Source organism: Delphinapterus leucas, chromosome 4 (genome assembly GCF_059928025.1).
Source record: "Delphinapterus leucas isolate spDelLeu-1000000601 "Yukka" chromosome 4, BTC_Dleu_Yukka2, whole genome shotgun sequence".
NCBI classification, from domain to species: domain Eukaryota; kingdom Metazoa; phylum Chordata; class Mammalia; order Artiodactyla; family Monodontidae; genus Delphinapterus; species Delphinapterus leucas.
In genome coordinates, this window is record NC_143132.1 from 9299255 (window position 1) to 9322577 (window position 23323).

A 23323-nucleotide genomic window follows, 5' to 3' on the forward strand; every position below is an offset into this window, starting at 1 on the left:
ATCTATGGTACTTTTGTTATAGCAGCAAGAATGGACCAAGGCAGTTGTTTTGACCTCCTGCCTCTTGGTTCCCTTCTCCTCACCACATTTCCCCCAGGGCCAGAAGGGGCAGGTCCTGTCTAGGTCTCCCTTATAAACACTCCATAGTTTAGTCCTCCAGGCCTGGCTCTTGATACACTAATGGGGAGACAAGGAAAGCTGGGCATCCTTTCTCTGGTCAGCAGCCCAGCCTGAAAGGTTATCTCTTGCTGCGAAATCATAATTTTTAATGCGTGAAGGTGAATGTTACCTTGGCCTATCTCTTTGCTTTCCTTATATACTTCTCATTTCCCCTCCCAAGCAGAGGGATGTCTCCAAAGATCAGAGCAAAGAGAAGAGCAAAAGAGAAAAGCATACTAATGCTTTCCAAACTGCTACCCTTGTAACACCGATGCTGGAATGAAGCTTCCCGCAGGCTGGGATTGTGTCTGCATGCTTCCCAGTGCAGCCCTAGGACCAGGCATAATTTCCAATAACTAGTTGTTGAATAATGATGACGATGAAGAATATCAGTAGAGGTCCCTATAAACAAATATATATGTACTGCTCAGACAGCTTGCCAGCAATTTGAGATAGATGCCTCATAGACATCATACCCTGAAGGAATTATGGATCCTTTGTTAATGGTGAAATAAGTAACTTTTACCTTTTTTCCATGATGAGCAGAGTCATAGAAATGATAAACCCTTGTCAAAGCAAAAATCGCAGTATACGAAGTTAAACAGGCCAGGGAGATTTTATTCAAGGCTATTGCAATAGGGGAGAGAGACTAGAACTAAGTCTGACTTCAGCTCTACTGCAATAAAGGGCAGGGGGTGTTTAAAGGGCTGGGATGAGCTAGTGGAAATATACTGGAGGAAGTTAGCAGGGAGGTTGATCAATGGGATGTGTGTCGAGCACACTGAGTTATTTCCCGAGTTTGCAAATGTTTTTCTCTGTGATTAAGACCATCAAATTAGGCTCCCACCCACTCAACAGAGACTGGGAGATAGGGCACTCTCTTCCTTGATGATTACATTTTAAGGGAATGGCTCCCAGTTCCTTGAGAAAGACATCCCTGGGTTGTAAAACTAGCAACAGGCTTTAAAAAAGATTATATAGCTCTCAAAGTGGCAGAGAAAGAATTTACAATGACAAGTTTTCTAGAAGAAATGCTCTAAGTAATAGGAGGCCAGACCCTAGAGTGAGGAATAAGGTTGTCTAAACTTAAGTCAACCTGAGGGAGCCATTAAGGCCATCTTCACTCTAAACCAAGTGATCAGATGGTTTCCTCTGGACAATTTAATGTAATATAATGTTTTGTACTGCTCACCTTAAATATTCCTTACTGGAGTAAAATACAGTTTACTATTTTAAGCAATAGGAGAATGTAGATTCTGACCTGTAGTATGCTGTTTTGGTTAATGTTTTGGGAACAGCAATCAGGAAAGAAATTGGACAGAGTAGGTCCTATCTGTGGAAGTGCTTCAGAGCTTGGATATCATTGACAGAAAGAACTTGGCCATGATTCTTCCCAGTTTAGAAGAAGTGTTAAGTGAGGGTTTCCCCAGTTACGATGCTTCTACCAGTCGTATTTATGTTGAATCAGATATCTTATGGTAAAATATATCATAAATCGACAGATATCTTTACTACAAAGAAATCTGTTCTAGGGGTTATTCCTTCTTGTGTTTCCCTCACAACTGTACCTTTCCCCCTGCCATCCCATTTTGCTAGTAATTATTAGTAGATCTTCATCACCATAACACTCCAGCAGCAGAGAAGTTGAAAGAAAACTTCCATGGAAGTTCGGACATGTTGCATGAAGATTTAGTCATACAAAGTAGCATGGCTTGGGGACTTAAAAGAAAGTAACACAATGCTGGAAACAGGGAGAAAGTGATAAAGAATGAAAAGATATATGGGAAATTCAAGCTAAGAGTACTGGTTAAGAAGACTTTGGCACTTTGTTACTTTGATGATGTCAGGTGTGGGGCAGATGATAGAAATGTCATGAGCTGCAAAAAAGCTGGGTTACTCTGAGGTTCAGAAAAAATCTCTCTGTAGGTTTTGGTTAAATGTGTTTTAAGATGCTGTTTAGTACAACCTAAGGCTGTTTCCTGGACCTGATCCCTCCTTTCAATGATCCCATGTTCTAACCTGCCCCTTGGCTGTGTTATCTCATTTGCAGAACGGCTATTTGTCAGTCCTCAGGGAGTTGTAGAGTCATGCATCTTGATGAAGAAAAGTAATAAGTACCATGGGCCAATAGTGATTCAGTGCCGGAAGCTGTAATTCCCTCATTGGCTAGTCACGTTTGATGATTTACATAGATTTTATGATCTTGGACTAAGTGCCTTCTGGATTGTCTCATTGCTTATTAAAATAATAACGGCTATTAAATTTAACAACAGCAGTTTTTCAGATCATAAGGATGTTGTGTGAAAAGCCCTTGTCTTTTATTTATTAAATGCTGTATCTGCATTTTTTCCCCATCAGAAGCTAAATACAGATGGTTTCTAAGATATACATTTTGACTTACTTTATCATTTGGATCTGGAATGAATGTCCAAGGGTTTCTGGTGGAGGGGAAGCCCCTTTAAATTATATTAAAAGATAGAGGTTAGGAAGAGAATTTACTTTCCATAAATGTAGTGCTTTTATTATATCTATCTGCCTGTCCCTCGATCGATCGATAGTAGGTAGATAGGTAGATAGATAGTTGATTTATTTCAGGGGTATGGTTTAACCCATGGTATTTGTACATTGATGGTTTTATGGGTCAAGTTAAAAGAGAGTAATAACTTAAACTTCTCCATCATTCTACAGCATTAAAAAACTTAATTAATTAATTTTAGTTTTGGCTGCGTTGGGTCTTCGTTGCTGCGCGCGGGCTTTCTCTAGTTGTAGCGAGCGGGGGCTACTCTTCATTGTGGCTTCTCACTGCGGTGTCTTCTCTTGTTGCGGAGCATGGGCTCTAGGCTTGCGGGCTTCAGTAGTTGCAGCACACAGGCTCAGTAGTTGTGGCTTGCTGGCTCTAGAGCATGGGCTCTAGAGCGCAGGCTCAGTGGTTGTGGTGCACGGGCTTAGTTGCTCTGAGGCATGTGGGATCTTTCTGGACCAGAGCTCGAACCTGTGTCCCCTGCATTGGCAGATGGATTCTTAACCACTGCCACCAGGGAAGTCCCCATTCTACAGCATTTTAACAGTTGGCTCTGTTAATATTTCTGGTATATCCTCTGTTATGGTCTGCATTGTGTTCCCACAAATTGATATGTTGAAGCTCTAACCCTCAGTGTGACTGTATTTGGAGATAGAATCTTTAAGGAGATAATTAAGGCTAAGTGAGCGTGATTGTTAATTTTATATGTCCCCTTGACTCGGAGAAGGGATGCTGAGGCGGTTGGTAAAACATTCTTTCTGGATGTGTCTGAGAGTGTTCTAGAGGAGACTAGCATTTGAATTGGTGAACTCTGTAAAGCAGCCTGCCCTCCCCAGTGTGGGTGGCCATCATCCAATTCATTGAGTGCCCAAATAGAACTAAAAGACAGATGAAGAGTGGGTTCACTTTCTGCTTGAGCTGAGACATCCATCTTCTCCTGACCTCAGATATCGGCACTCTTGGTTCTCTTGGCTTTGGACTCTGATCGGGACGTACATCACCAGCCCCTCGATTCTTAGGCCTTTGAACTCAACAGAATTACACCACTGGCTCTCCTGGGTCTCCAGCTTGCAGACAGCAGATTGTGGGACTTCCTGGCCTCTTTAACCATGTGAGCCAATTACTATAATAAGTTTCTTCTTCTATCCTATTGGTTCTGTTTCTCTGGAAAACGCCACTAATACAATAAAGTCATGAGGGTGGGCCCTGTTGCAACTGGACTGGTTTCCTAAGAAGAGGTAAAGACACCAGGGGTGTGTGCACAGGGAAAGGCCGTGTGAGGACACAGTGAGAAGACGGCAGTCTGCAAGCCGAGGAGAGAGGCCTCAGGAAAAACCAACCCTACTGACACTGTGATCTTGGACTTCCAGGCTCCAGAACTGTGAGAAGATAAATGCCTGTTGTTTAAGCGATTTAGCTGTGGGATTTTGTTATGGCAGCCCAGGCAGGCTAATAGATCCTCTTATTAAGGAAACAAATGTTGGGCCAGGACTCAGGAAATGCTCCAACAGATCAAAGCCACAATGCAAGTACTTAATCCCCTATCCCACTGAAAACGTCTTTTCCCTTCAGTAATTTGCATCTGAAGAATCAAAAAAATGAAATTACCAAAGTGACTACATGCAAAGGATGAGAAGTATAAGAAGTTTTTCTTCCTTTGGTGGGTGAATGAACCCTAGTTCTATCGGCTGTGGGTCCCTTCACTTAATAATGAGTTTGATTGATTTGGTAGAGCAAGTGTTACGGAAGTGAAAGATGAAGAGGTTGGTCACAGAAAAAAAGCACAAAGAGATGCTTTTTTACTTTCTGAAACTGAAGTGTAGTTGATTTACAATGTTGTGTTTGTTTCAGGTGTACAGCCAAGTGATTCAGATATATAGATTCTTTTTCAGATTCTTTTCCCTTATAGGCTATTAGGAAATATTGAGTAGAGTTCCCTGTGCTGTACAGCAGGTTCTTATTGATGATCTATTTTACACACAGTAGTGTGTAGATGTTAATCCCAAATTCCTAATTTTTTCCTCCCCTCCTTTCCACGTTGGTAACCTCTAGTTTGTTTTCTATGTCTGTGGGTCTGTTTTGTAAATAAGTTCATTTGTATGCTTTTTAAAATTTAGATTCCACATATAAGTGATATCATACAGTATTTGTCTTTCTCACGTAGTAGTACTCCCTGACCTTGCCATCCAGCTAGAATTTTCCCCTTCAAGTGTCTACCGGAGACCGCAGATCCCACAGTCAGCCCATTTACCTGTGGCTCTGTGCAGTTCTGGTCCTATTCCCAAAACGACGTCACTCAATATTTAAGAAGCGACCGGAATTCTTAGTTATTTTTACTTGCAATTTCAAGGCTTTTTCCTTTCCCCAAATCTCCTTGGGCTATAAATTAATCTTAGTCAAAACATGCTTTTAAGAGAAGGGGACTCAAAGTAGGACAACGACTTGTTCTTTCTGAAATTGCATATAATTTAAAGTGGTATAACCTTTGAAGGGGAAATGTGATCTGTTCAGAACATCGCAGTGGTATTTAAGGAGGCTCTCTGTCTGAAAGCCCCATCTCAAAGAAGGCAGGTATTTGGTTTCAAATGATCAAAACAGCCTTGTACTCTTCTTGGAGTTATTTTGACATCTAAATAATAGTTCTGGCATTTCTTTCAGAGTGTAAATCAATAACGTTGACTCAGTGCATTCTTTCCTCTTATTTTCTTTCCTTACGCTTTTATAACCTTAGATCAAGTATTAATAATTATTTTAAGCCTTAGCTTAGGTTTGGTCCTTTGCCACTTAGTGATGCAGGAGGTACCTCCCCCTCCCCCCTCCCTTTATCAGTTGCCTGGCTCTTCCAGAGCATTCCCTTTCTGGGACAAAGGCAGGGAGGTGGGTTTAGCGGTGGCCTTGGACACGTTTCTCTTTCCTCTTTTCCAGTTCTCACAGTATTAATTAGAACACGTACGTCTTTCTCCCATTTTTGCCACACTTTGCTATCCTTAGTTCTCCCTCGTCTCTCACCGGTGTTTCTGAATGCTGTTCTGCCTCAGAATCCCTGGTGCTTGTTGAAGCTGCCATTCCTGGGCTTCACCCCAGGCCCAAAGAATCCAAATCTCTGGATGAGGACCCAGAAGGTGCAGTGTAACAAGGACCCAGAGGTGCTTTCAGCATTAATGTCTGAGACTCACTTCCTGCTTTCCCAATTCTCTTCTCTTCCTTCTGGTGACACCCTAAGTAGCGATTGATTCACTAGCCTCTAATATGACTTAATGGCCAAGCCATCAGTGCCCAGATGATGCCCATGCCCCCGTAGGGGAGTCCTCCCTCCTGCCCGGTATCCCCTGAAGAGCCCACCCAGGCTCTACAGGGAGACAATGTGGTGTAGGAGGGTGCTGGGGGTGGGCGTGAGGGGGCAGAGAGACGTGAAAGGTGGTGGGAGAGGTTTTGGGTCTTCAGACCTAGGTTTGATGAACAATTCTGCCGCATAACCAGCTGAATGACCTTGGTATATTTGACCTTATGAAAGCCAGATTTCTCAGCTCTCACAGGGTGGTGGGGACGGGCAGGAACCGGGGAGACACTCTACAGTGCAGGGCTGTTAGGAGGATAAAATGAAACAATGTATGTAGCGCTAGGAGGCGAGGCCACATGGTAACTTTGGTTATTCTTTAGTTTATTCCTTTTATCTTCATTCCCGCACTTTTGTCTTTGGTTGGCTCAGCTCCTTATCTTTTTCTTTGTTATCCCCTCAGATGTGACAGTTACCTTCTTAAATTCTCATCTTTTTTTTTTTTTTTAAATTTGTTTATTTATTTATTTATTTTTGGCTGTGTTGGGTCTTCGTTGCTGCACGCGAGGTTTCTCTAGTTGCGGTGAGCGGGGGCTACTCTTCGTTGCGGTGTGCGGGCTTCTCATTGCAGGGGCTTCTCTCGTTGCGGAGCACGGGCTCTAGGCACGCAGGCTTCAGTAGTTGTGGCACGTGGAGTCGGTAGTTGTGGAGCACGGGCTTAGTTGCTCCTCGGCACATGGGATCTTCCCGGACCAGGGATCAAGCGTGTGTCCCCTGCAGCGGCCGGCGGATTCTTAACCACTGCACCACCAGGGAAGTCCCAATTTTCATCGTTGCGTCTTCTTTTCCAGATACTCCTCTCTAAAATGACTTCAGCTTATTCCAACCTTTAATTCTTGATCTTGAGGTAATGGTCTAGAAATTTCTCAAGCTAAGAGTCTTGGTAGATATCTGCTGTTCTGGTCTGTTTCACACCCATCCCTTCAACAATAGCACTCCTCTTCACCTTTGGGGTCCTGCCATTCCTCCCCCATCATGTGTTGCTGGCTGGCCTATGGGCATCTGGCTCAGGTGTGTGCCACTCATGGTACCTTGTCCTTCCCACCATGGTGATTGGTCCCAGGCATTGTCATGGGACACAAGCGGGGCCTATTAGTGTTGTTTTCTGTAGATTTATACATTGGACTTGCAGAGAGAGCTTGCTGTTTGGAACTCCAGGTCTGCTCTAAGATCCCTTCAGGCTGCTGACACTTGCTTGCGGGTGGGGTGGCGAGTAGGAGTGGGGGAAGAAGACAGTGTCTGTTGCCTCTGGGTCTTGTCATGTCCTGAGGCTCACTCCCCTCTTACTGGTAATGAACACCTTTCCAACCTCTGTTTTCTGGAGGGGGTCCTTCTGCGGAGATGCTGGGTGCTGGCTCTTTTAGGACTTACAGTTTTCTTAAGTGTTTGTATTCCATACCCTTTTTTCTTTCCCAAGTCATGTACACACTGTCATCGTGGCTGAGTTTGGGGCAGCATCTAGGGAGAGAGACGCATTTGTCACACCTGGAATCGCCGTTCCCCTCTATCCCTTAGGTCCTGTTGGTGAAATTGGCCCCTAAGATCCATCCCTTTATCCAGCATGGTTGCTCTTTCCTAGGGAACCTCACAGTCTCTCCTATTCCTACCTTCTACTGATTCTCCTTACTTGACCCTGTTCTTCCTGCCTCCAGTTTCAACAGATATTAAAGTAATTTCTGGGAGACTTTGGGCCTCCATGCTACTTAGTGGATGACACCTGTCTGGGTGGTCCAGCCATCTCCACAAGCTTCATCTACAGCCTAGCAAGGACTTCTGCTACACATATCCTTAGAACTGCGCAGAAGTATGTACACATATCATTCAGATATTGGGATAGAAATAATATAGGAGTCATTAGTGGATGCAAGTTCAAAAATTTCAATTCTGGGACTTCCCTGGTGGCGCAGTGGTTAAGAATCCACCTGCCAATGCAGGGGACACGGATTCGAGCCCTGGTCCAGGAAGATCCCACATGCCGCGGAACAACTAAGCCCGTGTGCCACAATTACTGAGCCTGAGCTCTAGAGCCCGTGAGCCACAACTACTGAAGCCCGCGCGCCTAGAGCCCGTGCTCCGCAACAAGAGAAGCCACCGCAATGAGAAGCCTGCGCGCCTCAACGAAGAGTAGCCCCCACTCACCGCAACTAGAGAAAGCCCACGCGCAGCAATGTAGACCCAATGCAGCCATAAAAAAAAAAAATTTCAATTCTATTTAATTGCATCAGTGGGATGTGGTAGAAATAGGAGGAGGTAGGGATCAGGGTGCATATACACTATGTTTTTTTTTTTTTTTTTTTTTTTCCCGGTACGTGGGCCTCTCACTGTTGTGGCCTCTCCCGTTGCGGAGCACAGGCTCCGGACGTGCAGGCTCAGCGGCCACGGCTCACGGGCCCAGCCGGTCCGCGGCATGTGGGATCTTCCCGGACCGGGGCACGGACCCGTGTCCCCTGCATCGGCAGGCGGACTCTCAACCACTGCGCCAGCAGGGAAGTCCTATACACTATGTTTTCCTCTGCCATTGAATAGCTGTGAACTTCAGACAAGTCAGGAAGACCCTTCTTCCCACTGTTTTCTCATTGGTAAAATGGAGGGTTTGGTTTACATAAACCTCCTGCCTCTAAATTATGCATGACCTTATGGCGAAGGTTTTAAGTTGACATCTAGGGCCCATGGCAGTGGATTTTGAGCCGTGTGTCCAGAGCCCACAGTGCTGAGGGCTGGGGTCTAGGGTCTGGGGGTGGGGCTGACTCAGAGGATACGAGAAGGTCCAGTGGGTGAATCCCTGAATCTCCATCCTCTTACTATAAGAAGACCAGCTCTGATTTGATCGATTTTATATATTGAAGACCTACATAAAATTTCATTCATCAAAATTGCACTGTTGCTGGACTTCCCTGCTGGCGCAGTGGTTAAGAATCCTCCTGCCAATGCAGGGGACACGGGTTTGATCCCTGGTCCGGGAAAATCCCACATGCTGCGGAGCAACTAAGCCCGCGTGCCACAGCTGCTGAAGCCTGCGCGCCTAGAGCCCGTGCTTCGCAACGAGAGAAGCCAGTGCAATGAGAAGGCTGCGCACTGCAATGAAGAGTAGCCCCCGCTCGTCGCAACTATAGAAAGCCCACACACAGCAACCAAGACCCAACGCAGCCAAAAAAATAAATAAATTAATTAAAAAACCCCAAAAGAACCCTCATTATCTCTTCTAAAAAAAAAAAAGAATCTATAAAAACGCACTCTTGCTAAAAAGAAGCTGGAAAACCCCTTGGCTTATTCAAACAAGTAAAATCAATCACCCTCATCTTGGTCTAGCTTGGTGTAACTAAACTTACCTTTCAGTACTCCCCAAATGACTCTCTACCTCAATCAGCCTGATAATCTCACAGTACCTTAAATACTTCATGCCCATCCGTGCTTACCTGGTTCTGTTCAAAATGATCTAGCCTTGGAAAATGGGAAATTACTGACTGCAAGAGAATGTTAGTTCTTGAAGTTACTAAAATTGGTCTCACTTAGCAAGACGCTGTATAGTTGGGCTAATGATACGAATGAGGTCACAATGCCAGCAGGAGAGACAGAGGAGTGAAGTAGTTGATAGCTCAAACCTCTGATGTTTCTTACGTAACACCTTTGTCGGAGGGGCAGTGAGGAGTGGGCTTCATGTCTGATGAGGGGGGAGGGGAAAGGCATCCGCCTGTCCTGAGCTATGGCCGTGGGGCTGCTGTGGGGTGTCCCCAATTCATAAGATTTGTCCACATCAGATCACTTCATTGAGTAGTCACCTGGAGATGGGACCTGAGCAACGGCAAAGCCAATGGGAGTCATCTACATCCTCACCCCTCACCCTGCTTATGATTTCCGCCTGGAACACACAGGCTAGAGGCCCCTCATGTGCGCCCTGGGTCTCTGGGAGCCAGGGCGGTGGGAGCAGCACAGGCTTTATTCTTCACTTTCGTCCACAACACAACCCTCAAGTGTGTGGATTTCTCAGGTGTTAATGGAAGGATTGGAGTTTAATTACAATAACTCACAATGTAAAAGGTGAAGGATGATAAAGCTTTTGATGTAAAATGTGGCTTTCTTTTAACTGAAGGCAAGTTCACCATGGAGTTCAGCCTCTGCGTGGACACACGCCAGTTCCCAGGGTAGCTCCTCTGGCCTGAAAGTTCCTTTCTCATCTCATCCTCATCTCCTTTTGACTTCAAGATTTTGTTAGTGTAAAAGTGAGCTGTGCTGGTTCCTCTTTTCCTAGTATCTGAAAAATTTTATGAGAGAGTAGAATTCCTCTTCCTTGAGTGTTTGATGGAATTTACCTGCAGAAACATTTCTATGTGGGAAATTGTTATTATTACTAATTTTCCTTTTGCACATATTTGAAATTTTTGATCATAAAAAGTGGAGAGAATAGAATCATAAACCCCATGTGTTTATCATCCAGATGAGGAAAGAATTTAAATTAGTGATTGACTTTTGTAAATATTTATAGGACCATTCAGGTTTTCTATTTCTTCTGTACTCATTTTTGACAATTAGTGTTTTTCTGGGTATTTATCTATTTTAATTAAGTTCTCAAATTATCGGCAAAAATTGTTCATAATTTTCTATCTTTTAAATTTGTACATCTATGTTTCTGTTTTTCATTCCTAATCTTTTTTATTTATGCCTTCTCTCTTTTCTTTAATCAGACTTACAGAATTTTATCAATATTTATTACCTATTTCAAAGAATCTACTTTTCTCTTAATGTTCCTTTGTTTCAATGTCTAGACTGAGGTTCACCCCAGGGCTGGAACTGAGTTTGGGAGGGACCTTGGACCATTAGATTACGTGCCTAGCTAGGATACTCCTTGGGCAGATCAGAGGAGGGATTTTCAAGACCAAGCTAAAGACGGTCACTTTCAGGAATACAGTACATGTTAAAAGGAATGCCGTAGAAAGAAAGACAACAACAATAATAATTATAATACTAATACAGATTAATTATTGTGTGCTGAGGACTAGGTTAGGTGATTTACGCACATTGACTCAATGTTTACAGTAAGCCTGTGATGTTTCTGTTATTAACCTCATTTTCAGGTAAGTAAACAGGCGCTGTGTGAATAAGTAATTTGCTCAAAATCATAGAGTTTATCGACGGTATTTGATTTCAAAACCTATGTTTTTCCTGTTATCCCATTAACCATGAACAGAGGGAAAATTGGGTGGATTGCTGGAAACCTTGAGAGTTTGGACCACAAGACATGAAAAGCCAATGGTATAAACAGAGTTCAGCTTGTCACCTACTTCCTTGGCCATTCTGGGCCAAATGAATAAAGCAGACCCAGTTTCATTTTAAATGATCTTTATTTTTTTCTGGGAACTCCAGGGAGAGAAAACGTACCTGGTGAAAAGATCCAAATGGAAACAGATTCTTTTTTTCAATACAAGGGAAAAGTATTCCTTGAAATGAAGTTTTAGTATGAAAAATTTGGGTAAATGGCATTAAAAAATTGAAATACAGTATTAATGTTTGCCAAAAAAATGAGCTACAGTGAGTAACCTAGAAGCTTTCATTGTTTTAGTTTTTCACAGCAAAAATATAAAGATGATAATATGCAAACACATTACCAAAATGAGCGTGAGAGCTCCAACTAACCTTTGGTTGAAAGCATTGTTCTCAGTCTATTTGAAAAGCTATGAAAATTACAAAAATAATTACCCATGGCACTTCTACTATTACTACCTTTTTATAGAACAACATTGGCTTGTGTAGTCCTAGAGTTGCATGTCAGGTCATCCATGTGTTTGTTGTGTTTGAGTATGCCTTCAGGAATCTCTGAGAGAGGTACCCAGTAGATAGTTAAGTTTCTGATTAAAAACAAAACAAAACAAACCCTTTTATTTCTTTTTAAAATTCCTTTCCTTCTCCCTTTCTTAGTAATTAGTTCCGTGCTGTCCAATAACACTTCCTGGTAAGTGTTTTATACCTGTGCCATTCAATATGGCGGCCACTAACCATATGTAGCCATTGAGCACTTGACGTGGGTGGTTAGCATGACTAAGGAGTTGAATTTTAAACTTTATTTCATTTTAATTAACTAAAAATTAAACAGTTACATGTGTCTAGGGATACTCAATTGGACAGTGTACATTTAGTCTATCAATCCATTTCAGAGTGTTTGTTTCTGATGGTAAGACATCATTTGTGATGCCTGCTTGTGTTTTATAGTGGTTTGAATTACCCATCTGATTTCCCTAACTCTCACATTTCCCACATCAAAAAGATCAGTGGCTGAAAGAGGCTGGCTGTATCACGTTTTAATCAAATTTGATTTTGTTGTTTGGGTGGGATCTTCTGCCCCAGTTATGGTTTATTCTAGATGAGGTTCTGTGGTTGAGTGTGGGTGAATTGTGGCTTTCTGCTATACCGCTGGTGTTCATGAAACACACTGGATGCTGAGGGCAGTCAGATGTAACCTGGGAGGAAGGGTATTTGCTTATCTTTCAAGTTGTTTGAAGACCAAACCACAGCCATGTTGGGATAAAGTAGCCGTGTGAAACAGAACCAGCAGACTCTAGAGAGGCTTCATCTCCGCTCACCACAAAACCTCAATGTTGATACGCCTTTCTTTTCTTTATGGGTCTTAATGACAGACTGTCCTGGGTCTCAGTTACTGTGTTGACGTGGGGAGTAGTATTTTTACTGCATGTAATTATTTCTGCAGTTGCCCTAGTGTTTTAAATAAAGTGAGAGCAACCCTTTCTTTAAGAGATGGCAACAGTTTTGTACTCCTTGTAGATTACCTGTCTTCCTGGTTCCTGGTAGGACGGTTTCCAGTCTCCCTGTACCAAGTTCAAGTCTGCTGGATCCAGAGCCAAGGGTCTTTAGAGTTACAACTGAATGCACTGGTTCAAATGATAAAAACTGCAAGCCTGTCGCAGAAAAAGGCCCATCTAAAGGAGATGGCACAGAAGGTGTCTTTCCTGTTGTTTCTGATCATGTTTCTTCACAAAAACTTGATTGGTCTCTTGATCTCCTTCCTCAGTACCTTGCTGAGAAACAGGCCTCGTTTCTGTTGTCTGGGTCATCTTGTCTTGTGCATCTTGTCTAAGTCTGTGGCCATCACCATCCACAGGCTTGGCAAAGCCAGTCGATGTACAGACAGTGTAGGCAGAACGACTTTTCTTCCGTAATCTTCCTAAAAGGGGTGGGAAAGCGTCCTTCTCCCCCTTTGACCGTCTGATGCTTACCTGCCCAGGTGGAAGTGTGAAGGGTGGGTTGTCTATTGCGTGGTGAGTGAAGAGTCTGCCTCCCTAAGGGGCTGGGTGAAGTCCAGGTTGACGTCTGCTGCCCCCTCCTGTTCTTGTCACCGCAGGTATCCATCCCACTGTCAAGAGGATCCAGGAAGACTCACTGGTCTTCCTGACTAATCTGTGTGATTCTCATGGCACTTGTCCTTACACTTCACATGGCCACGGTGTAGAGGAAGGCTGGGTAAGGTCCGTGAGCCGGGCAGGTGCACATGGGGTCCCCTGCCTGTGAATTTCACCTTGGCCCATGCTCTTGTGATGAGCCAGGAGCCAGAAGCCATCGGTCTGATCCCTGTTTTCCCTGAAGCTCCCCATCCCGAGCAGCACTTTACCCTGGATGATTGAAGGTGAAGGCGGATGCGTAAGGGGGACCCCTTCTCTCCCTTCATCCTTCCATTGACTTCCAACATTCATTCATTTACTCATCCAGCAGTTATTTATTGAGCAGACTATATACCAGCTGTCTTCACTGTGGCTACAGTTGTGAATGAGACTCGCACAGCCTGTTCCTCTCCAACCCACAGAATAGCTTCTAGACACATTTTCCTTCCTTAAAATTCTCTCCATATTCTTCCTATAGCACCTATACTCCAAGGACAGCGGGAGAATCTTATGAGGATATTTAAAATGTGTTTTTCTAATCGATTCCTCCCTTTGGAGGCAAAGTGAACTAATGTAATAAAAATAGAACCAAAGAGGCCAGAGTCAGAGAGGACACAAAACCCTTCATGGTGCAGGATGATTTACTGGGATATATTTTCTCTACTTCTGGTGTCCGAGGGGAGAGCAGGGCTTTGTGTCCAGGAGACCTGGAGCTGCCCTTGTCCACGCAACAGAGGCAGGGTGTGTTTGGTTTTCAAAAGTACTCAGTTTCGAGAGGGCTGGGGACAGGGTTGGAAATGCTGGGGCCCCGGGGATGATGCCCTGAGGCTGGGAAGTGCTGCAGTCCTGGAGTGCAGGCGGGAGGTTGCTCCATGACGCCCCCAGACCCAGAGACAACAGGGCCTCTGCTGTATCAGGGCCGTGAGAGGGTTGGGTGTGTGTGAGGGTTGGGTTGTGTGAAGGTTGGGGGGTCTGTGCTTTTCGATGGCTGGGCCTGTGGGGTTGGTTGTCATGTGTGTGTGGGGCACTGAAAAGGAACTGGGGCCTTGGAAGCTGCTGAGACAGACCCTTGGGCCCAAGCTTCAGATGGGCTTGGGCAGTGACGTCGCAATAGTAAACCGACGGTCTTCTGGGATGCCCTGTTCATTTCTAATTATCTCAGTTTGGGCGGCTGTAAGGAAGGGCAGCAAACTCCAACAGACTTTGTAGGCCCATGTTTATAGCAGCATTGTTCACAACCGCCAAAAGGTGGAAACAGTCCAAGCATCCATTGAAGGATGACTAGATAAGCAAAGTGTGGTATATCCATACAACGGAATATTATCCAGCCTTAAAAAGGAAGGAAATCCTGACCCCTGCCACAACATGGATGAACCACAAGGTTACATTTCATTGTGCTGAGTGAAGGAAGTCAGCCATAAAAGGGCGAATGCTGTATGATTCCACTTACATGAGGTATATCTGGAGGAATCAAATCCATAGAGACAAGAAAGCAGAATGGTTGTTGCCAGGGCCTGGGGGTGGGGTGGGGAGTTATTGTTTAATGGGAACAGGGTTTCTGTTTGAGGTGATGAAAAAGTTCTGGAGATGGATGGTGGTGATGGCTGTACAGCAATGTGAATAGACTGAATGCCACTGAGTTGCACACTTAAAAATGGTGAAGATGGTAAATTTTATGTGTATTTTACCACAATTAAAAAAATAAATGAAAGGACAACACAATGGGCCTAATTTGTTGTAACTTTTATTTTATTTTAAAAATTTTATTTATTTATGTATTTATTTATTCATGGCCACGCCACATGGCTTGCGGGATCTTAGTTCCCTGACCAGGGATGGAACCGGGCCCCCTGCAGTGGAAGCACAGTATCCTAACCACTGGACCGCCGGGGAAGTCCTCCTTAAAACTTTTAGAACGAAAAGAGAGATCTGGAATAAAACTTCAGAAGAGTAGGCTGGGAAAATGGAGGGAGGCTCTGTTATTTCACAGGGCGTGAAGTGAGACCAAATTTCTTGTGGATTAAAACATGACATAGAATCCAAAGTCTCATCAAAAGAAAGTTCTATCCTGGGCTGCCCCTTCCCTCTGTCCTGTTTGTGTGTGTTTTGAGCGCCTTCAATGACACAGACATTTATTTCTCTGTCCCAGAGCGGTAGGGGGGCAGCTCGGTGGTCGCTGCTCCATGGGGTCCCCCTGGGACCAGGCAGGGGGGGCTGGGCCTTCCTCAGTGTTGCTGTTCCATCCCTTCCCCCAGCCTCCAGGATGAGTTGGGTGCTTACACTTGGGGAGTACACTCTTTGCTCTCAGTGTCCGCCCAGGGCAGTGTGCTCCCAAATTCTCCAGAAGGGGGAAATGCAGTCCAAGTGGCCCAGCCTGGGACAGGTCAAATGGATTCAGTACATTTGAAATGAGCAGGTACCCACCTCCTCGAAGGCCTGTGGGGACACCGGTATGGTTGCAGAGAGCACAGCCGGACGTGGCAAAGGAAACCCTTGTCAGAGGTTTCCTAAAGGCAATTGTAGGCTGAGCTTGACAGAAAACTCATTTCCCCAAGGTCATGGAACCAAGCTTTACTTTTATATATTCAAGGGGCCCCGGCCAAGCTTGGCCTTGCATCTCCGCTCTGTCAGGTTAGGGTTAGGGTTAGGGTGAGATGTTCGGACAGGACCCTGAGGGGCAGAGCGTAGGTCAGCACTCAGGGCCCAGTTTCTCCCGCAGCACCGTTTCCTCTCTCCTCCCCACTTCTCCATCCCCCAAGGCCACATCTGTTTGCACATGGAAATCAGAGGTGCGTGTCTCTGTGTTTAGAAAGTGGGTGCTCTATGAAACCTGGAGCAGAGGGCTTCTCCATCAGCACCAGAGGGTGTGGCCCACCTGCCTTTCATTATCTGAGGGCAGAGGTTTGAGTCGTGGACTTGACCTCCTGTTGTCACCGAGGCCCTGGCTTGAGCTTCTGTGTCTTCATCCATGACCAGGTCGTGTTCCAGAGTCACTTCAAGGTGAGCTGCCCCGCTGTAAAGCCCTTTAATATTTTGGCCTAGGCTCCTGTCCTATTTGAGGCATGTAACCGATTCAAGTAGCAGCTGGGGGCCCTTCGTTTATAACTCTCTCATCTCACATTTCTCAGTGGATTTCTTTTTGGAGACAATGTTCTATGAATTACCTCTGAAATGAGAAATTATCAGCTTAGGGACTCTTCTTTTTGAATTGTCAGGATAAGAATAAACTAACTCTCTGGAGTCCTGTCTGGAGTCCTAGGCCCACCACAAAGGTGGGGATGAATCCCCCGCACCCTGATCTGGGGACTATGTTTTATTCTATTTTTCCCCCAAAGGGGAGCAAGGCAGTTCTCACCTGCTTCTTTCGTCTCCCTGCTGACTGCTGACCATCCCACTGTTATCCTGCTTCTCCACTTACTCTGTGTTGCTGTGAGTCTCAGATTCGTCATCTGCGAAGTGGGTATAATAGCTCAAGGCTGCTGAGAGTTTGTGAAAGTACTTTATTGATTTAAAAATGCTATACCAATGGACATTATTTTTCTGCTAAACAAAAACGGTGAGAGGATGGGGCATTTGTCTCTCTCTGGACTCACTGCCCGGCAGTGAGAATATCAGTCTTTTTTTCTTTTTTTTTTTAACATCTTTATTGGGGTATAATTGCTTTACAACGGTGTGTTAGTTTCTGCTGTATAACAAAGTGAATCAGTTATACATATACATACGTTCCCATCTCTCTTCCCTCTGCGTCTCCCTCCCTCCCACCCTCCCTATCCCACCCCTCCAGGCGGTCACAAAGCACCGAGCTGATCCCCCTGTGCTCTGCGGCTGCTTCCCACTAGCTCTCTATTTTACGTTTGGTAGTGTGTATGCTACCTTATTAAAGCATTTTAATAATGAAGATCATTTCTCTCTCCTCCCCCTGGCCCTCTCTCCCTCTTCTCCCACTTTGGTCCAGGAGGCAATGAAAACTGGCTTTCACTTCTTTTCGTCTTTCCTGGTAGCCCGGCCTCACTGTTGGAGTAGCTTTCAAAGCTGTGTCTCCTTGAACTTCTGCTGTTGCCATCTGCTTTTACAAGGGTCGATAGAGGGCGGTGCTCTGAGCCTGTGAAAGTGTTGGAAAGCCAGACAGCCTCTGTCTTCTGACTCACAGAGATTGATGTGAATGTTAAAGGCAGGAATTTTTGTTTTGTCCCGGAGAAGGTCATTAATTAGGAGGCTGAAGAAGCAGAGTGGGCTCAGCTCGGGGCTGACGGAGGCTGCTCGTATACTCAACTTCTGAGAGTGCTCTGCCCCTAGCTATGGGATCTGTCCTCGCGTCCAGTGGGGCTGGGCTGTGTTCCCAGGCTCACGGGGAAGTGAATATCTGCACAGTGCTTTGTTTAAAAGTTTGAATCTGATTGTGCGATTCAAGCCAGTGTGTCAGACTTCAGCCAGTAGCTTTTGGGGGAGCTTGCAGGGGTGAGAAGTTATCCAAATACTGTGACATGGGAAGCCTTTCTGTTGATTTTAATGCACTTTGTACAGTTTTCCAAGGCTCTTGGCAGCTCGGTGGCGGCCTGATTCTTTGTGTAACACGAGGCTGCCACGGACGCGGCAAAAGAAGAGTTAGGAGTGTGTGGTTCACCGACTTGGAATCCGGACACACACGTTCTGGATTTTATTGCCAACTAACAATCTTGAGGGAATGATTGGCTTAGCAACATAACATCTCTCCCTGAACCTTGGTATTCCAGCTAGTTCTTGAAAATTACTGCCATGTGATAACTTTTTGGTGGTCTCTGTGTGGAGAAGACAGAGAAGGATAAATGGTATGAAAATTGGCATCAGACTTGACATTTTGGCTGGCTGTCTCAGAGGGGTAGCTGTTGTACAGAGGGATGTGCTCTGTCAAGGGTTGGAGGGAAAAAAAGATGAGCTTCTAGCTATCACTTGGCTGCTCAGGGTGTCCGATTGTTGGAAGTAGAGTTGGGGAAACCCAGAATACACTGGTGAAATCCAGGAAGCCAAGAGCATTGTGACATCATGCGTGTGAGAGATCGAAATGGAAATTCCACTATTTAGGTGAAATCCAAGACTTTGCATAATCACAGATTCACAGGAAGTTGCAAGAAAAAAAAATATACAGGGAGGTACCATGTACCCTTTACCCCTGCAACGTCTTGCTTAACGATAATAACAAAACTATGAAATGATGCAGAGTGCTTTTGAAACAGCTAGGTGACACATCAAGATGATGAAATCACAGTGCTATTGCAAAGATAGCATCGATTTTTTTTGAGCCCCTACTATGTGCCCATCCATATATGGGGCCTAGGGAATGTAAATAAATCAGTCTCGGGTCCTCCACTGAGGGAGCTACAGAATAACCAGGGAGTCTGACATCCAATAAAAAAAATTATGTGCATAATTCATGAATCACAGTTGTGATAAGTGCTATGAAATGAAAATAGAACCCAAAGAAAAAAAGTTGATTTCGTGAAAAGATACCTTAAAACGTTTCCATGACGTTTCATAATCTTATTTTAAGATTTGCCAAAGATTCTACGGTAGCTGCAACTTTGAAGTTTACTCCTTGTATTACATTTATTATAATTGCGTCCTTTCTGGGCTTATTTTTTTCCGATTTCTTCTTTTTTTTCCAGTCTGTGGAAGCCAAGCATGTCTTGGAATGGGCACTGATGGTTCTGCCCACAAATGACAGTTTATGAGGGTGTTTTTAATGTACGTTAGCAACTTGGCTGCAGAAAGGGAATCAGACCTCAGAGATCCATTCCTTAATGTCACCAGCAATTAAGAGCGATCACACCGAAACTGACGCCTGCCAAGAGGAGGGATTCTTGAATGTTGGTTGGTTTGGCGAGACCCTGAAACATCTTCTCGATTACAAACCTTGCTGCCTCTGGTTTCACAGGGCAGCTCCGGCCAGCCACGCAGAGTTCATGTGCACAGGGTTCCTTCTTGTGGTTCAGCGATATGATCTAATTTGGAATCCTTATGGTTTAAGTGCAGAGAGGAACAATTACATGTATGTTCCCTGTTGAACACAACACGTGGTATCCAGGCAACTCAAGTGGAACGTAGGGGAGAGATCAGCTCTCCCCACCTGCTTGGTAAACTCAGCTCAGGTGGCGGAAATAATACCTGGATAAATACCGCCAACCACTTAGGACATTTTCTTTAGATCAACATTTGCCCTGGGAGGTTCTCAGGTCTTTTGGCTTTGGCCAAGCAAACTGTGTTTCAGACAACAAGTGGAAATCAGAGGTTTGCCGGAAATGGCCGGGGGGAATGGGCTTTAACAGCGGTGTAGGCAGCGGGGCTTCTCTTCCGAGGTCAACTTTGGGTCTGTGTGAGATGCAGCCTAGACTTAGGATACCTGCTCAAGAGGCACGTGATATCCAGAAGTGCTGACTTTCCGTCTGTTCAAGTGGAGTGTCTTTTGCAATTTCCCACTCCTCCTTTTACATTCTACATCACGGAGCCTTTCAAAATGCACTGTTGGTACAGAAGCAAGATCTCCACTTCAGGGGCTGTATTTGGCCACCTGAAAATCCCAGTCCTTGTCCTTCATCATGACTTTAAATTCGTGGGGTGTGGGAGCGGAAGCCCCCCACGATATCCGTTGCCCCAAACCTGACCTTTCTTCCCTCTATGGGGAAATGGCTGGATCTGTTGATGATCCTCTTAATGGGATTCTTTTTGTTGAATTTCACTTTTATTATACATTTTAAATTATAATTTTAAGAATGATTTTTTTCCCCCAGAGTATTAGAGTGGAGTTTGGGATCGTTCGTTATTTTTATTTTTTTTGCGGTACACGGGCCTCTCACTGCTGTGGCCTCTCCCGTTGCGGAGCACAGGCTCCGGACGCGCAGGCTCAGCGGCCATGGCTCACGGGCCCAGCCGCTCCGTGGCATGTGGGACCTTCCCGGACCGGGGCACGAACCTGTGTCCCCTGCGTCGGCAAGCGGACTCTCAACCACTGTGCCACCAGGGAAGCCCTGTTCGTTATTTTTAATGAATGCTGGTGAGTGGGGAGGTGTGCTCTTGGGCCTGGAAGCCTCATGTGCTAATCTTTGCAGGCAGATGCTGTTCTAACTCTTGGAGGCACCTTCTCTATACCCCACAGGGCCTGGCATCGTGCCCTGAACAAATCAGCTCTCAGTGCACGCTGCCTGCTTTGCTGTTGAAAACGTGTAACTGGATTGTACAGGTGTTAAGAGCTGGGCTTTGGAGAAATGGTATCTGATTTTGAATCCTGCTTCTGCCACTTAGTCTTCTGAGTCCTTGGACAAACCACTTAACCTCCCTGAGCCTCAGTTTCCTCATATGTAAAATGGGGATAATAAGACCCACCACATAGAGTTGTGAAAATTAAATGAGATGGTGCTTACCACGTTACATAGAGCCTGTGGATCGCCTTTCTCCCTGTTAGATTGTAAGCCCCATGGGGTAAGGATATGTCTCATTCACTGCTGTATCCCAATGCCTGGTACATAGTAGATGCTCAAGAATATACTCATTAGATTAACGAAAATGCATTATAGACTTTTCTGTGATATTACTGAGTAGAGGAAGAGAACAGTTTAAAGATTTGAGGAATGAAGACATGAGACAATTCTATTTGAAACACAAAATAATGGGAGGAGATTATTTTTATCAACATGAGTTACGTAGATGTATCTTAGTATTGGGCATTAATCCCACTTTTAAGTAAATTTATTATTTTAACTAAAAAGTCATCATTAATTTCTTAATAAAAACATTAATGATGTTTTTAGGATTCCTGAGAGAAACTGACTTAGATGTTGAAAAATCTTTGACTAATATGCATGTTTTTAATAGAATTATGGTTTTTGGCACCAAATATGGCAGTGATGTCCCCTTTCTTTCATTTCTTCTCTTTCCCCCTCCTTCTTTCTTGCTGTCTTTCTCTGCCTCCAAAACACAACGCTATCGTGCATTGAAAACATTTCTGAGAATTAAGGATGAGGGGAATGTTAGCTTCTCAGGGAAAGTTTAAAATAAAGTCAAAATAGTGCTTTTCCTTAGGAGTTACTCAAGCTTTGTAATTCCATAGGTAATCAGTAATTTTTCTGCTCTCCAGATTACCCAAATCTGGTATCAACCTGTAGCCAGTTTGGAGCATCAATTCTTGTCTGACTCAGTTGGGAATGAGGTGGGCGCTCGTTCAAACACCTATCACAAAGTACCAAGTGGCTTTGCGTTTTTTAAGGACAGTTCTTCAACTCGCCACCAGATGGCAGAGGCGCTCCACTGAAGTTCACCAGTGCGTTTGCTGCGTTAGAACAGCTTTTGACACTTTTCTCCTTTCTGGACTTTCTGGATGCAGAAGAGAGCAGCTCACGAGGGCTTGTACTTAAACATTTTATGTAGGAATTAAAGCACATGTTAATACAGATTCTGGCACTTATTTGCCCACTTAAAATAGCTAAAGGGTTATGTATTTTTAACCCTTAAGAGACTGGTGTTGACATGTAATTTTGATTATTATTATTTTTTCTTAAGGTCAACTTTGATTTCCCATCTCCTTATTTCTAAGCCCCAGTCTGTCTCCCCCCTTTCTTTGTGGGATCATAACGAGGCTAAGAATTAAGAACAAGAGTGTTGGAAACCCTCAGCTCTGGGTTCAAGTCCAAACTCTTCCACTTGGGTGAGCCGCTTACCCCATCCATGCCTCCGGTTCCTACAGAGTGAAATGTTGGGGAGGGTGTGAATGAGGTGATCTAGCTGATGCCCCCGGGGCACCTGTGGTGCTCACACGGTTGTGTTTACTGTTAGCTGTGAAAAGGCAGTGCAATATTTTATATCTCTGTGTAATATTTTTATTTATTTATTTTTTGCGGTACGCGGGCCTCTCACTGCTGCGGCCTCTCCCGTTGCGGAGCACAGGCTCCGGACGTGCAGGATTTGCGGCCACGGCTCACGGGCCCAGCCGCTCCACGGCATGTGGGATCCTCCTGGACCGGGGCACGAACCCGTGTCCCCTGCATCGGCAGGCGGACTCTCAACCACTGCGCCACCAGGGAAGCCCCCTCTGTGTAATATTTTATATCTCTGTCTGGATGCTACATTATAACTTAGCGACAGCCCCTTTGCTTGCTTTTCCCATTCTCACTGCTACCCTCTGGGTAGGCTGCACCAGTGGTTCTCGTTGCTGGAGAAAGGGGAGTGGTATTGCCTCCTCAGGGCACGGCTGGCAATGTCCGGAGACAGTTTTGGTTGCCACAGTTGGAGAGTGGGTAGAGGCTAGGGATGCTGCTAAACATCCTGTAGTGCACATCCTGCAGTGAGCGCCTCCCACCCTCCACCCAGCAAAGAATGATCCAGCCCCAAATGTCAATAGTGCCCAGGTTGAGAGACTCCGGGCTCACTGGTACTCAGTAGAAGAAAAGTTCCCGGTATTTGGTCTAGTCCATTCAACTTGATGAAATTCCAAACATATATTGTACTAGTCAGGCCTGTAGTAGACTCTGGAGCCCCAAGGATGATAAGACACAGACTCAGTCTTGGATCTGGGAAGGGTCTGGGATTTTACTCACAAGCTAATGAGTTAGCCTCTTACTGGTTCACTGGATGCTGGCAGAAGACAGAGTCCTGGGTCAGAGACGAGGGACTTCATTATTCACGGCAGAGCAAACTGAATGAGTATTATGATGGCCTGGGTTCCCCTTGTCCTCCAAGCCCCACGGGGGCAATATGAGGGGTCCAGGTGGATGTTAGGTGTGCAGTGAGTTTGTATCATGGCCGAGGAATGCTGAGCTTGGGGAATCCACTGTTTATAGTAAGTGATAAGCAAGCCCGTTTTTTGTCTGTGGGGAAGACATTATCCCATCCCTCAAGGGTGTAAAGAATTATACACAAGGTGCAGAGGATACAGAGGAGGGTATTTCAGAT

The 23323-nt window shown here is 44.9% G+C and overlaps 1 protein-coding gene across 6 annotated transcripts in view; it reads left to right on the forward strand.

The window, feature by feature from the left end:
- The window catches only part of SETD4 (SET domain containing 4), a 360859-nt gene that overhangs the window by 59023 nt on the left and 278513 nt on the right, over window positions 1-23323 (forward strand). Inside the window, exon 12 of one of the 6 annotated variants that reach the window (XM_022552807.3) lies at window positions 1-9235. This exon is cut by the window's left edge and continues 19370 nt beyond it. The exons of the other annotated variants lie outside the window; for them this stretch is intronic. The gene's annotated coding sequence lies outside the window, so the exon portion shown is untranslated. Of the gene's footprint in view, window positions 9236-23323 lie in introns of those variants that run through there. 6 annotated transcript variants of the gene reach the window in all.